This window comes from Bubalus bubalis, chromosome 10 (genome assembly GCF_019923935.1).
Source record: "Bubalus bubalis isolate 160015118507 breed Murrah chromosome 10, NDDB_SH_1, whole genome shotgun sequence".
Classification (NCBI taxonomy): domain Eukaryota; kingdom Metazoa; phylum Chordata; class Mammalia; order Artiodactyla; family Bovidae; genus Bubalus; species Bubalus bubalis.
In genome coordinates this window covers 62,786,417-62,802,464 of record NC_059166.1, presented here as the reverse complement: position 1 = coordinate 62,802,464, position 16,048 = coordinate 62,786,417, and the positions used below count along the sequence as shown (strand labels likewise).

The following is a 16,048-nucleotide window of genomic DNA, read 5'->3' as shown; positions in this document are numbered from 1 at the left end:
GTGCTAAGGGCTCAGAGTTGATTCTGGAGGTTAAGGGAGCAAAGAAATTATGAAACTCAGGGGACCTGGGAAGCGTCTGAAACTGCATCTATTGCTATGCTCTACATGATATGTGTGGTGAGTAGGAAGATATGTCCATCACTTTGTCTAGTTTCTCAAAGGGTCTCACTGTTCTGAAGCCAGGTGTCAGAGCCAGGCTGGAAAAGAGGCTCACTGCCATCTTCTCCGCAGAACCCCCTACCCCACGCATCTACAGTCAAGACATAGGCACAAAGGATGCCTCCAGTGCACCTACCCCTGGACAGGAATCCAGAAGACCTGGGAGTGCTGGTTCCCTCCTCTGGGACCTCCTTGTGGTATTGCATTTCCGCGCTACCTAAGGGTGTTTATTTACACATTTTAATGTCAAATAAGTGGACAATTGTCCAATAACTTCAGACATGAGGTTCAGATTTCTAACTTTCTCCCTTTGGCAACATCATCTCAATTGTTTAAAACAAAGCAGCAGACTCTCCACGATTTCCCTGCTCCTCCCGCGGCTCAACACCAGACCGCAGCCTCCTGTCCGTCTCTGACCATCACCACTGTCCCCAGGTAGCAACCAATGAAACCCTGCTGGCCTTGTCAACCTTTCATTTAGTGAGAATAAATGTGTCCTTCTCCCCTTCACCCCACTCCTCTCACACTTTTTCTTGGGGGCCAGGCTGCAAATCTTGTCCTCAGAGCCCTCTGCTCCATAGACCAACAGTACTGATGGAGTTTTCCAGAATGAAGCCCATGTTCTACTTGAGATACATTCTGGCTATTTTACTACAAACATTAACCACTGTTGGAAATCGCACCAGGTTGCTCATGAGGAGGCCTCCACATCTCGAGCGGTGGGCTGCAGGAAATGGGGAAGAGGCGGCACAGAATCTGGGGAAGAACAAAGTCAAGGCCCCTTGAAGACTGGAGAGAGATGGGCCTCACAAGCGGTGGCTGCTAGGCTGTCAAGGCTGACTTGACAAGTATGGAGGTTAGGCTCCAATTCAAATAAATAATTTTTTTTTTTTTTAAAAGAAGAAGTATGGAGGCTCGGAACCTGAACCACCACTCAGAAATGAGTATTTCCTGGATTCAAAGCATGCAAAGTTAACCAAAAAGCACATGTTACTATGTGCCAAGCAGTGGTCAGATTTAGAGGCTCAGGAGCCTGGAAGTGTCTGCCCCCCTCACCCCCACAGGTGTCTTTCCTCCCCACCTGACTGCGATCTTGCAAGGTGCAGGTGCCCGCCTCACTTGTGACCCCACCCCCACCCCCCCTTCACTCACAGTCCTGGGTATGGGCCTTGTACTTGGTGGACATCAGTGACTGTGTGCTAAAGAGCACTGGCCTGGGCAAATGTTTGTTGAACTCTCCTGATGTACCAGACACTATATCAAGCCCTGAAGACAGACTTAGATAAATAAAGCCCAGTCCCTGCAGTCCAGAGGCTAAATGACCATGGTATATGTGAAGGGAAGAGCTAACATTTAGGTAAAATGACCTAAGACCTAAACAAAGGTAGAAGTAAAACAAATGAACAGGCATAGAATGAGTCTGGCAGAACTTTGCTTTGATTGGCAGGGCAAAACTGCTCACATTAACTGGACCCAGGGCAAGGAGCTCATCTACTTACCTCCTCCTCGTCTGGTAGAGCCAAAAGAAAGAAAACCACATCTTTGCCCCAGCAGGAGAATGTGCCTGGACACATACCCCTTCTTCCCTCTCATCCCATCTCTGCATCTCTGGCAGCCAGACACTCAGAAACACAGAAGGTAGGACACACACCACCATAGTTTAGCTCAGAAACACAGAAGGGTCAGGACAAATACACTGAAAGAAGAAGATAGGAGGAGATTGATTTGCAGGGAAAGTCTAGAGATAGAACTTCAGGTTTTCAGAGCTTTCTAAAAGTTAAACGTGTGCACACACATGCACAGACACAATCTATCTACTTACCCTTTATCACCCATGCCTTTTCCTCTTCGCTTTTAAAAGTGAAAATGAAGATACAAATGGCCAAGAAACACATAAAAGATGCTCAACATCGCTAATTATTAGAGAAATGCAAATCAAAACCACAATGAGTTATCACCTCACACCAGTCAGTATGTTCCTCATTTAAAAAGCCTACAAACAATAAATGCTGGAGAGGGTGTGCAGAAAGGGGAACCCTCTTACACTGTTGGTGGGAATATAAATTGGTGCAGCCGCTATGGAGAACAGTATGGAGATTCCCTGAAACTAAAAATATATTTATCATATGATCCAGCAATCCCACTACTGGGCATATATCCAGAGAAAATCAATATTCAAAAAGATACCTGCACCCCTATGCTCACAGCACCACTATTTACAATAGCCAAGACATGGAAACAATGTCCTAAATGTCCATCAACAGATGAATGGAGAAAGAAAAAAAAAAGGTGTGGTACATATATACAATGGAACATTACACAGCCATTAAAAAGAATGAAATAATGCCATTTGTGGCAACATGGATGGACCTGGAGATTATCATAGTGAGTGAAATAAATCAAAGAAAGACAAATATACCATATCACTTATATATAGCATCTAAAAAAAATTATACAATTGAACTTATTTACAAAACAGAAACAGACTCAGTCTTTGAGAATGGAACTCATGGTCACTAGTGAGGAAGGGTCAGGGGTGGGGAGAGATTGGGAGTTTGGGAGTGACATGTACACGCTATATTTAAAATATATAACCAACAAGGATGTACTGCAGACAGCACAGAGGATGCTGCTCAATGCTGTAATAACCCAAATGGGAAAAGCATTCGAAAAAGAATGGACCTATGTATAACTGAATCACTTTGCTGTACACCCGAAACTAACACAACATTTTCAATCAACTATACGCCAATAAACATTTTTTTAATTATTTTAAAAAGAGAAGTAAAAATGAAGAAAACAGAGGGGAACTGAGGCTATCTATGGGGTGAAAGGAATTGGGGCTGGGTCAGAGGTGGAGCTTCCTGTTTTGTTACAAACTCTAAACCAAGACCATGGCTCTCTTCTCACCCTCTCCTTGGACTCATACCCTGCACCCCACCCCCTGCTTTGCTCCTCTTATAAAAATCCCTGGTTTCATGAGAAAAATGAAAGAAAACACATATTACAAAATCTGTACAGTCCCATCTAATTTGCGTTTCTTTCTGAGTAACTACCGTCATTCCTACATTCACTGCCCTTCTCCCACATCAAGACTTTCTAATTTTAGAGTTAAGAGCATGGAATTTGACACTGGATATGTTTCCATTTACCATGAAAGGCATGTTTCTTCACAAACAACTGGAGGGCAGGCTTGGAAAACAGGTTTAAAGACCAGACTTGCAGAATTTTGGCACTCAATTCTCTGGAAATGTCCACCAACCAGGCAAGAGGCAGGAAGCACTGAGAACGAATACGTTCTCTGGCTTCTTTCAAGTGAAATGATTTAATTTTAAGACTTTCAATTCATAAAATAGCCTCAGCTAATTTTCCAAGGAAAAATTAGCATATTTTGCTTTTCTTCATTTTTCAAAGAATATTTGGGCCATGAAAAAGAATTTATACTGACTTTCCTTAAAAGACTTAATTGGGTACTGACCCCAGTGCTTTAGGAATGAGTATAAAATAGTGAAAGAAGCAAGTTTACTAGGGATAGAAACCTTTTTGTGACCTAGAAATTAGAGATCAGTTCAGCCTTCACGAATAAAAATTAAACCAGAAGAAACCTGTCAGCTTGCTGTAGTCCATTACTATAGTTTTGTAGGTTTATAAATTTAGAAGTAGAAATAGCTTCTATTTCTACAGAAGGAAAGGCCAAGTCTTTGACTGTGAAGCTAACATTTTTATATTTCCATGGATGTCCTCTTTACCTAAACTGTAGGTCAGTGCCTTTTATTTCCACTTATATAGTCAAATTATCAATATATTTTCCTTTAATCATCATTTTATAAGAGGAAGAGTCAGAAATCACTCAGTGTAGTTTTAAACATGTCATTTTTTTGTTTTTAATTTATTTTTTTATTGAAGGATAGTTGCTTTACAGAATTTCATTGTTTTCTGCCAAACCTCAACATGAATCAGCCACAGGTATATACCTATCCCCTCCCTCCTGAACCTCCCTCCCATCTCCCTCCCTATCCCACCCCTCTAGGTTGATACAGAGCCCTTGTTTGAGTTTCCTGAGCCATAGAGCAAATTCCCCTCAGCTATCAATTTTACATACGGTAATCGGACACGACTGAGCGACTGAACTGAACTGAACTGAATGTAAGTTTCCATGTTACTATCTCCATATATCTCACCCTCTCCTCCCCTCTCCCCATGTCCATAAGTCTATTCTCTAGGTCTGTTTCTCCATTGCTGCCCTGTAAATAAATTCTTCAGTACCATTTTTCTAGATTCTGTATATGTGCATTAGAATATGATATTTATCTTTCTCTTTCTGACTTACTTCACTCTGTATAAATAGGTTCTAGGTTCATCCCCCTCATCAGAACTGACTCAAATGTATTCCTTTTTATGGCTGAGTAAGCTGAGGCTGAAAAATTGATGCTTTTGAACTGTGGTGTTGGAGAAGATTCTTGAGAGTCCCTTGGACTGCAAGGAGATCCAACCAGTCCATTCCGAAGGAGATCAGTCCTGGGTGTTCTTTGGAAGGAATGATGCTAAAGCTGAAATTCCAGTACTTTGGCCACCTCATGTGAAGAGTTGATTCATTGGAAAAGACTCTGATGCTGGGAAGGATTGGGGGCAGGAGGAGAAGGGGACGACAGAGGATGAGATGGCTGGATGGCATCACCGACTCGATGGATGTGAGTTTGAGTGGACTCTGGGAGTTGGTGATGGACGGGGAGGCTTGGCGTGCTGCAATTCATGGAGTCGCAAAGAGTCGGACACGACTGAGTGACTGAACTGAACTGAATTGATTCTGACTGGTGTGAGTTGATATCTCATTGTAGTTTTTATTTGCATTTGTCTAATAATGAGCGATGTTGAACATCTTTTCATAGTGTTAGCCATCTGTATGTCTTCTTTGGAGAAATGTCTGTTTAGATCTTTTTCCCACTTTTTCATTGGGTTGTTTTTTCGGCATTGAGTTGTGTGAGCTGCTTGTATATTTTGGAAATTTATCCTTTGTCAGTTGCTTCATTTTCACCTTGCTTATAGTTTGCTTTGCTGTGCAAAAGCTTTTAAGTTTAATCAGATCTGACTTATTTACTTTTGTTTTTATTTGCATTACTCTAGCAGGTGGTTCATAGAGGATCTTGCTTTGATTTATGTCATCAAGTGTTCTGCTTGTGTTTTCCTCTAAGAGTTTTATAGTTTCTGGTCTTACATTTTGGCCTTTAATCTACTTTGAGTTATCTTTGTGGACATCACCAGATGGTCAACACCAAAATCAGACTGATTATATTCTTTGCAGCCAAAAATGGAGAAGCTCTATACAGTCAGCAAAAACAAGACCAGGAGTGGACTGTGGCTCAGATCATGAACTCCTTATTGCAAAATTCAGACTTAAATTGAAGAAAATGGGGGAAACCATTAGACCATTCAGGTATGACCTAAATCAAATTCCTTATGATTATACAGTGGAAGTGAGAAATAGATTTAAGGGACTAGATCTGATAGACAGAGTGCCTGATGAACTATGGACGGAGGTTCGTGACATTGTACAGGAGACAGGCATCAAGACCATCCCCAAGAAAAAGAAATGCAAAAAAGCAAAATGGCTGTCTGAGGAGGCCTTACAAATAGCTGTGAAAAGAAGAGAAGCGAAAAGCAAAGGAGAAAAGGAAAGATATACCCATTTGAATGCAGAGTTCCAAAGAATAGCAAGGAGAGATAAGAAAACCTTCCTCAGCAATCAGTGCAAAGAAATAGAGGAAAACAATAGAATGGGAAAGACTAGAGATCTCCTTAAGAAAATCAGAGATATCAAAGGAACATTTCATGCAAAGATGGGCTTGATAAAGGACAGAAATGGTAGGGACCTTATAGAAGCAGAAGATATTAAGAAGAGGTGGCAAGAATACACAGAAGAACTGTACAAAAAAGATCTTTACGACCCAGATAATCATGATGGTGGGATCACTCACCTAGAGCCAGACATCCTGGAATGTGAAGTCAAGTGGGCCTTAGAAAGCATCACTATGAACAAAGCTAGTGGAGGTGATGGAATTCCAGTTGAGCTATTTCAAATCCTGAAAGATGACGCTGTGAAAGTGCTGCACTCAATATGCCAGCAAATTTGGAAAACTCAGCAGTGGCCACAGGACTGGAAAAGATCAATTTTCATTACAATCCCAAAGAAAGGCAATGCCAAAGAATGCTCAAAGTACTGCACAATTGCAGTCATCTCACACGCTAGTAAAGTAATGCTCACAATTCTCCAAGCCAGGCTTCAGCAATACATAAACCATGAACTTCCAGTTGTTCAAGCTGGTTTTAGAAAAGGCAGAGGAACCAGAGATCAAACTGCCAACATCTGCTGGATCATCAACAAAGCAAGAGAGTTCCAGAAAAACATCTATTCCTGCTTTATTGACTATGCCAAAGCCTTTGACTGTGTGGATCACAACAAACTGTGGAAAATTCTGAAAGAGATGGGAATACCAGACCACTTGACCTGCCTCTTGAGAAATCTGTATGCAGGTCAGGAAGCAACAGCTAGAACTGGAACAAAGACTGGTTCCAAATAGGAAAAGGAGTACATCGAGGCTGTATATTATCACCCTGTTTATTTAACTTATATGCTGAGTACATCATGAGAAATGCTAGGCTAGAAGAAGCACAGGCTGGAATCAAGTTTGCCAGGAGAAATATCAATAACCTCAGATATACAGTTGACACCACCCTTATGGCAGAAAGCGAAGAAGAACTAAAGAGCCTCTTGATGAAAGTGAAAGAGGAGAGTGAAAAAGTTGGCTTAAAGCTCAACATTCAGAAAACTAAGATCATGGCATCCGGTCCCATCACTTCATGGCAAATAGATGGGGAAACAGTGGAAGACTTTATTTTGGGGGGCTCCAAAATCACTGCAGATGGTGACTGCAGCCATGAAATTAAAAGATGCTTACCCCTTGGAAGGAAAGTATGACCAACCTAGACTGCATATTAAAAAGCAGAGACATTACTTTGTCAACAAAGGTCAGTCTAGTCAAGACTATGGTTTTTCCAGTAGTCATGTATGGATGTGAGAGTTGGACTCTAAAGAAAGCTGAGCACGGAAGAATTGATGCTTTTGAACTGTGGTGTTGGAGAAGACTCTTGAGAGTCCCTTGGACTTCAAGGAGATCCAACCAGTTCATCCTAAAGGAGATCAGTCCGGGGTGTTCATTGGAAGGACTGATGTTGAAGCTGGAACTCCAGTACTTTGGCCACCTGATGTGAAGAGCTGACTCATTTGAAAAGACCCTGATGCTGGGAAAGATTGAGGGCAGGAGGAGAAGGGGATGACAGAGCATGAGATGGTTGGAGGGCATCACCGACTCAATGGACATGAGTTTGAGTAAACTCCAGGATTTGGTGTTGGACAGGGAGGCCTGGAGTGCTGCAGTTCATGGGGTCGCAAAGAGTTGGACAGGACTGAGAGACTGAACTGAGCTGAACTGATGGTGTTAGGAAGTGTTTCATTCTTTTACATGTAACTGTCCAGTTTTCCCAGCACCATTTATTGAATAGGCTGTCTTTGCAACATTTAATATTCTTGCCTCTTTTGTAAAAAATAAGGTACCCATAGGTGCATGGGTTTATTTCTGGGCTTCTATCTTGTTCCATTGGTCTATATTTCTGTTTTTGTGCCATCACTGTCTTGATGACTGAAGCTTTGTAGTATAATCTGAAGTCGGGAAGGTTGATTCCTACAGCTCCATTACAGCTCCATTCTTTCTCAAGACTGCTTTGGCTATTTGGGGTCTTTTGTGTTTCCATATGAATTGTGAAATTGTTTGTTCTAGTTCTGTGAAAAATGCCATTGGTAATTTGATAGGGATCACATTAAATCTGTAGATTGCATTTGGTAGTATAGTCATTTTCACAATATTGATTCTTTCTTCCCAGGAACATGGATTATCTCTCCATCTGTTTATGTCATCTTTTATTTCTTTCATCAGTGTCTTATAATTTTCTGTGTACAGTTCTTTTGTCTCCTTAGGTAAGTTTATTCCTAGATATTTAATTCTTTTTGCAATAGTGAATGGGATAGATTCTTAATTTCTCTTTCTGATTTTCCATTGTTAGTATATAGAAATGCAAGTGATTTCTGTGTATTGATTTTATATCCTGAAACTTTGCTAAATTCACTGATTAGCTCTAGTAATTTTCTGATACTATTTTTAGGGTTTTCTATGTACAGTATCATGTCATCTAAAAACAGTGAGAGCTTTACTTCTTCTTTTCTGATCTGGATTCCTTTTATTTGTTTTTCTTCTCTGATTGCTGTAGCTAGGACTTCCAGAACTATGTTGAATAATAGTGGTGAAAGTACACACCCTTGTCTTGTTCCTGATCTTAGGGGGAATGCTTTCAGTTTTCACCATTGAGAATAATATTTGCTGTAGGCTCATCATATATGGCCTTTACTATGTTGAGGTAGGTTCCTTCTTTGCCCATTTTTTGAAGTTTTAATCATAAATGGGTGCTGAATTTTGTCAAAGGCTTTTTCTGCATCTATTGAGATTATCTTATGTCTTTTATCTTTCAATTTGTTAATATGGTGTATCACATTGATTGATTTGTGTATATTGAAGAATCCTTGAATTTCTGAAATAAACCCAACTTGATCATGGTGTATGAGCTTTTTGATATGTTGCTGAATTCTTTTTGCTAAAATTTTGTTGAGGATTTTTGCATCTATGTTCATCAGTGATATTGGCCTGTAGTTTTATTTTTTTGTGTTGTCTTTGTCTGGTTTTGGTATCAGGGTGATGGTAGCCTCATAGAATGAGTTTGGAAGTGTCCCTTCCTGTGCAATTTTTTGAAAGAGTTTTAAAAGAATATGCATTAGCTCTTATCTAAATATGTTTAAATAAAATTCTCCTGTGAAGCTATCTGGTCCTGGGCTTTTGTTTTGGGGAAGATTTTTGATCACAGGTTCAATTTCAGTGCTTGTAATTGGGTTGTGCATAATTTCTATTTCTTCCTGGTTCAGTCTTAGAAGATTGAACTTTTCTAGGAATCTTTCCATTTCTTCCAGATTATCTATTTTATTGCCATATAGTTGTTCATAATAGTCTCTTATAATCCTTTGTATTTCTGCATTGTCTGTTGTAACCTCTCCTTTTTCATTTCTAATTTTGTTGATTTGATTCTTCTCTCTTTTTTTCTTGATGAATCTGGCTAAAGGTTTGTCCATTTTGTTTATCTTCTCAAAGAACCAGCTTTTAGTTTTATTCATCTTTACTATTGTTTCTTTCATTTCTTTTTCATTTCTTTCTGCTTGGATCTGTGATTTCTTTCCTTCTGCTAATTTTGGGGTTTTTTTGTTCTTCTATTTCCAGTTGTTTTAGGTATAAAGTTAGGTTATCTAGTCGATATTTTTCTTGTTTCTTGAGGTAGGACTGTATTGCTATAAACATTCCTCTTAGAACTGCTTTTGCTACATCCCATAGGTTTTGAGTTGTCATGTTTTCATTGTCATTTGTTTCTAGAAAGTTTTTGATTTCAGTTTTGATTTTTTCAGTAACCTGTTGGTTATTTAGAAACTTGTTGTTTAGTCCCCATGTGTTTGTGTTTCTTATAGTTTTTTTCCTGTAATTGACATCTAGTCTCATAGCATTGTGGTCAGAGAAGATGCTTGATATGATTTCAATTTTCTTACATTTACTGAGGTTTGACTTGTGACCCAAGATGTGATCTATCCTGGAGAATGTTCCATGTGCACTTGAGAAGAAGGTGTATTCTTCTGCTTTTGGATGCAATGTCCTGAAGATATCAATGAGATCCATCTCATCTAATGTATCATGTAAGATTTGTGTTTCCTTCTTAATTTTCAGTTTTGATGATTGGTCCATTGGTGTGAGTGGGGTGTTAAAGTCTCCTACTATTATTGTGTTACTGTCAATTTCTCCTTTTGTCTGTTAGTGTTTGTCGTATGTATTGAGGTGCTCCTACATTGGGTGCATAGATATTTACAATTGTTATATCTTCCTCTTGGATTGATCCCTTGATCATGATGTAGTGTCCTTCCTTATCTCTTGTAATCTTCCTTATTTTAAGGTCTATTTTGTCTGATATGAACATTGCTACTCCAGCTTTCTTTTGCTTTCCATTTGCATGGAATATATTTTTCCATCCTCTCACTTTCAGTCTCTATGTGTCTTTAGGTCTGAAGTGGGTTTCTTGTAGACAGCACATATATGGGTCTTGTGTCTTTTGCTTGGAGCATTTAATCCATTTACATTTAAAGTAATTTTTGATATATATGTTCCTATTGCCATTTTCTTAATTGTTTGGGGTTGATTTTGTAGATCTGTTTTCTTCTCTTGTATTTCTTGACTATATAAGTCCCTTTAACATTTGTTGTAAAGCTGCTTTGGTGGTACTGAATTCTCTTAACTTTTGCTTGTCTGAAAAGCTTTTTATTTCTCCATCAATTTTGAAAAAGATCCTTGCTGGGTACAATAATCTTGGTTGTAGATTTTTTTTTCCATTTTAGTACTTTAAATGTATCTTGCCATTCCCTTCTGGCCTTCAGAGTTTCTGCTGAAAGATCAGCTGTTAAGAGTATGGGGTTTCCCTTTGATGTTACTTGTTGCTTCTCCCTTGCTGCTTTTAATATTCTTTCTTTGTGTTTAGTCTTTGTTTGCTTGATTAATATGTGTTGCAGCATGTTTCTCTTTAGGTTTATTCCATGTGGGACTCTTTGTGCCTCTTGGAGTTGCCTATTTCCTTTTCCATGTTGGGGAAATTTTTAACTATAGTCTTTTCAAAAATTTTCTCATACCCTTTCTTTTTCTCTTCTTCTTCTGAGACCCCTATAATTTGAATGTTGGTGCATTTGATATTGTCCCAGAAGTCTCTGAGACTATCTTCAGCTCTTTTCATTATTTTTACTTTATTCTGCTCTTCAGAAGTTATTTCCACCATTTTATCTTCCAGCTCACTGATTTGCTCTTCTGCTTCAGATATTCTGTTATTGATTCCTTCTAAAGAATTTTTAATTTCAGTAATTGTTGTTTGTCTCTGTATGGTTATTCTTTAATTCTTCTAGGTCTTTGTTAATTGATTCTTGCATTTTCCCCATTTTGTTTTCAAGGTTTTTGATCATCTTTACTATCATTATTCTGAATTCTTTTTCAGATAGTTTACTTATTTCTTTTTTCGTGTTTCTAGTTTGTTCCTTCATTGGTGTAGTATTTCTCTGCCTTTTCATTATTTTTTTTTTAACTTATTGTGTTTGAGGTCTCCTTTTCCCAGGCTTCAAGGTTGAATTATTTCTTCCTTTTGGTTTCTCCCCTCCTAAGATTGGTCCAGTGGTTTGTGTAAGCTTCATATAGGGTGAGATTTGTGCTGAGTTTTTGTTTGTTTGTTTTTCTTCAGATGGGCAAGGCTGAGTGAGGTGGTAATCCTGTCTGCTGATGATTTGGATTGTATTTTTGTTTTGTTTGTTCTTTAGATGAGGCATCCTGCACAGGGTGCTACTGGTAGTTGGGTGATGCTGATTATTATATTCAGGTGGTTTACTTTGTGTGAGTTCTCACTATTTGATACTTCCTAGGGTTAGTTCTCTGGTAGTCTAGGGCCTTTGAGTCAGTGCTCCCACTCCAAAGGCTCAGGGCTTGATCTCTTATGTTTTGTAAACAATGATATTGCTGACCTTGGTAGCACTTGGCCTGCATGCCCACTTGGCGATGGGCCACTTTTGTCTGTCTTAGTATATCAGTAGTCTTTGAAGACTCCTTGCTGCTGCTGCCCAGAGAGAATAAACATGTCTTCAGTCCCCACAGCTCCTCGAGTCTCCTTCCAGCTTCCCTGGTCACACCTTATCTACCTAGTGCACTGCTGCACAGCAGCCAAACCGTAGCTCCCTCCATCAGTGCTAGAAGGCAGGCACTACACTGATGACATGTGTCATTTTAAACGCGACTCCTACTTGTTCAGTGTCTATGTCACCTGCCTGTGCCCCCCCCACACCTATCCTCCCAGGAGGATGGCACAGTGCCCAGTATACAGGCCCAGGTGTTTGACCTGCTTTTCTTTCCAGTCCAGAGCTGCTACAACCAACAAAGAGCACTTTCTTCTCCTGTGACCAGCTCTTGGGAAAAGCAAAGTCTCCCCAACTCCTCTCTTCTACCTCATCCCTCAAAACAAGCAAATCAGCAATCAGCTCCCCTTTTAGAGAACTTACTGCTAATTCCTCTGTGAAAATGGATGTCAGGCACTGAAAATGATGAGCAGGAAGAAATTGGGGAATCTCCTCAGCTCTCCAAGGCTCTCCCTGATTAGAGCCTGACATTCTCCTTCTTACATGGCTGGCAGGAGCTTCTTCCAGTCGGTATTGGATACTGAGAAAACCTGTAGAGATTGGAGGCAAAATTAAATTTGATCTAGCTTACCTGCTAGATGAACTGATCAACAGAATTCTTAGCTATTGTGTAGGTACTTACCCAGGATGGCAAACTCTGCAACCTCTCTACCCCATGTCCAAAGCAGACTTGGCTTAACAATCATGACTTCTTTCCTGGTGAGCCTGGACGCCACCCAGGATGCTTTTTAGCAAGGTGCTAGAGGCGACCACTAGAAACTCTTTGGATTAGGCCTGTGAGATGGACTTAGTTGTCATTTCTGTCCCACCCTGTCCCATATCCTGGGTGCTGTGCTGTATCCACCTTGCAGGAATGCTTGGCTTCTTCTTCTGTTAAGAACAAGAGAGAAGTATTAGCTTTCTTGACCCTCTCCTCCACTGGGGTGTATCAGGTCTCAGGTTTTTAGCAAATCTCAACATTTACCCAATTAGTTTGTGCATATGAATTAGTCAGGGGCTAACTACATGCCTGTCAGAAATTTGAGATATTGGTCTAAACGTGGGCAAAGGAGTTCTTATGTGTGGATGGGACATTTTATTCAAGTTAATGGAGAGGCCAGTGGGCCCACTTTCTGCTAGTTCCTCATCAGGAGGGCTGTGAGCCTGGTGGCTGAGGCTCCTCACAGGCATGAAGAGGAGGAGGAGGTGATTGAGGCAGTGGTTTTCTTCATGCTCGTGCCCTCCTCTGTGGCCCTTTATGAGGCACTTGGAAGAGTGCACACATCTAGTCTGTTTTCACGCAAACGGCAGGGTTTGGAGAGCTTGGAGAGATTTCCTATGCTGCTTCCTCAGATGTGGGTCTTGTTAGCATTGATGTACTCTGACAAGCCTACCTTCTTACAATGGTATAAATCATCTGAAGGCAGGGAGCTGTGGCTCTAGGGAGGAGAGCATTTCTCATGTGAACATGGAAATACAGGCGTCCTGTTCACTCAGGCATGTGATTGCAAGAGGACTTAGAAACAATCTTTCTTTCCCCGAACTGCCCAGCTGCCACTGTGGGACAGATTTGAACCACTGAAGCGTTATTTGGGGGAAATGAAGTCATAACTGAAGGAGAGCGTCACGGATTAGACGGTGTGAATCACACATACATCTCTCTGGCCAGCCTCTGGAGTTGAAGCCCAGGGGGTGTGGCTGAATTATCAAGCATGTGTCCCGTGACAGTGACTCAGTTTCACTGGACTGGCCACCTAGATGACATGATATTTCTGGAAACTTGGAGCTCCATCGCAGAACATGAATTACTGCTATGAGCCAAACTCTATGCCTCGCTTATATCGTAAATCAGCTGGAATGAAGTTAAAAGTCACCACTCATAATGTAAACCTATATCCAGAACTGAGATGTGGTTTTGATTTAAGACATACCATTGTCCTGAGAAGAGTTCAGACTACTAAGCACCAGGGATCTCTTTATCTGATTAAAGATGAATTGTGGGCCTTTGACTGTATATTAGGATCTGGAAAGGGAGGGTTGGACTGTTTTGTATTTCTGATAAGTATCTTCATGTTCAAACAGCTAAAAACATTTGCCATTTCAAATTTTCATGCAGCAAAATATACCACATACTGATTTCTGAGGCAATGATTTAAAAATGAAAAAAAAAAAAACAAAACTAAACACACTCCTCCCTTAAGGTAATGCCTGGGCCTGATTCTACATATTTGACGTATTCCAAGTCTTTAATCCTTTTAACTTTTTAAAAATTTACAGCAAAATATTTACTTAAATGAAAATATCCTAAGGCTTAGGTTCCTGATTCCAGTATGAAAGAAAGTCCTCCTAGGTTCACTGCCATTTGCCAAGCTGCAAAGATTAACGCATGCTGTGACTAAAAAGGGCCTCATCTTCCCTGTTTCAGAGCATCAGCTCCCTCCCCCTCCTAAGGCCTTGGTTTTCTGCAGTGACTCACTATCCTTCTCATAGGCCTCTCCCCTTCCTGCAAGTGAGCCTTTGAAATTCCCATTTTAAGGGGTAAAAATAGAAGGAAAAAAAAAAAAGAATTCTGCCAAGACAAAGAGTCCTCTCAGTATATCTTTAACAGGAATACCTTAGCCTTCATTCTGAGGCTCTTGAGAACATAGAACCATTTCAGGGCAACTTTCTAAGCACTAGAAACCATTCCCTCTGCCTTCTTACCTTCCATTCCTAGACACTAGTGAGACCTGACTGGCATCTTCCATCTCTCCAGGCTGCATTCTCTGGCTTTTCTATGTGCTTCTCTGCCAAATGGGTCCTGAGTCTCCAGAAAAGTTGGCTTCTTTTTCCACCCTGGTGTATAACAGAAAGAATGGGGAAAAGAGAATTTATTCAAAATGAATCCAGACAGTTCATTCCTGGACCTGGCACTGACTCTCTCTGTGGTATTGAGAAGTTCAGGGCCAGTGTCTCTGGTTTCACTTCCTCATATCACATAGGAGGGACCAGAAGACCTCCAAGGCCCCACCCAGGTCTAGCAGAATAGAATCTACCCTCCCTCGGCAAGCCCTGGAATTGGGCTCCACGGAACTGATCACTTCTAGCTGGGGCCAAGTGGCTGGTTCTGCTCTAAGAATGTGGTGGGAGGGGCAGGAAGAGGGAAGCGCAGAATTACAGAAGTAGGTGGGGCAGTCAGCTAGTACTTTGCAAAAGGACAGACAGAACAGTAAGAAGGGAGGAAAACAGACACTATGGGCTTCCCTAGTAGCTCAACTGGTAAGGAATCTGCCTGCAGTCCAGGGTTTGATCCTTGGGTTGGGAGGATTCCAGGAGGAAGGCGTGGCAACCCACTCTAGTATTTTTGCCTGGAGAATTCCCATAGACAGAGGAACCCGGTGGGCTACACCAGTCTACAATCAATGGGGTTGCAAAAAGTTAGACAAGACTAAGCGACTATATATATATATGCACCCTCTCATTATATGTGACATCTAAAATTACCAAACTCATAGGAACAGAGAACAGATTGGCAATTGCTAAAGGGAAGGGTGTGGACGTGGGGAAAATGGGTGAAGATGGTAAAAAGGTTTTTATAAACTTTCAGTTATAAGATGAGTAACTTCTAGGGATGTATTATACAGCATGGCAACTATAATTCACAATACTGCATTGTATATTTGAAAGTTGATAAGAGTATATTCTAAAAGTTCTCATCACACACACAAAATGTAACTATGTGAGGTGGTAGATGTGTTAACTAACCTTATTTGCAATATATACATATATCTAATCACTACCTTGTACACCTTAACCTTACATAATGTTGTAAGTCAATTATAGCTCAATAAAGCTGGGGAAAAAATAAGGACAGAAATGGGTGCATGGAAAGATGTTCAACATCATTAATCATCAGAGAAGTGCAAATCAAAACCACAAGGAGATATCACCTGAGACTTGTTAGAATGACTGTCATCAAAAAGGACACATAACAAATGTTGGCAAGGATATAGAAGAAAGAAAACCATTGTACATTGTTGGTGGGAATGTTGGTGTAGCCTCTTTGGG

General features: G+C 40.5%; 1 long non-coding RNA gene across 3 annotated transcripts in view; it reads right to left on the bottom strand.

The window, feature by feature from the left end:
- Positions 1 to 15,721, bottom strand: part of LOC102399319 — a 29,814-nt gene extending 14,093 nt beyond the window's left edge. The window contains exons 1-4 of one of the 3 annotated variants that reach the window (XR_006542424.2): positions 14,705 to 15,719; positions 12,645 to 12,892; positions 12,386 to 12,552; positions 11,620 to 11,946 (exon numbers count right to left, since the gene is read on the bottom strand). This is a non-coding gene — a long non-coding RNA (uncharacterized LOC102399319). Of the gene's footprint in view, positions 1 to 11,619; positions 12,553 to 12,644; positions 12,893 to 14,704 lie in introns of those variants that run through there. The other 2 variants (XR_006542425.2, XR_329025.4) reach the window with 2 other exon arrangements.
- Positions 15,722 to 16,048: the final 327 nt, after the last annotated feature.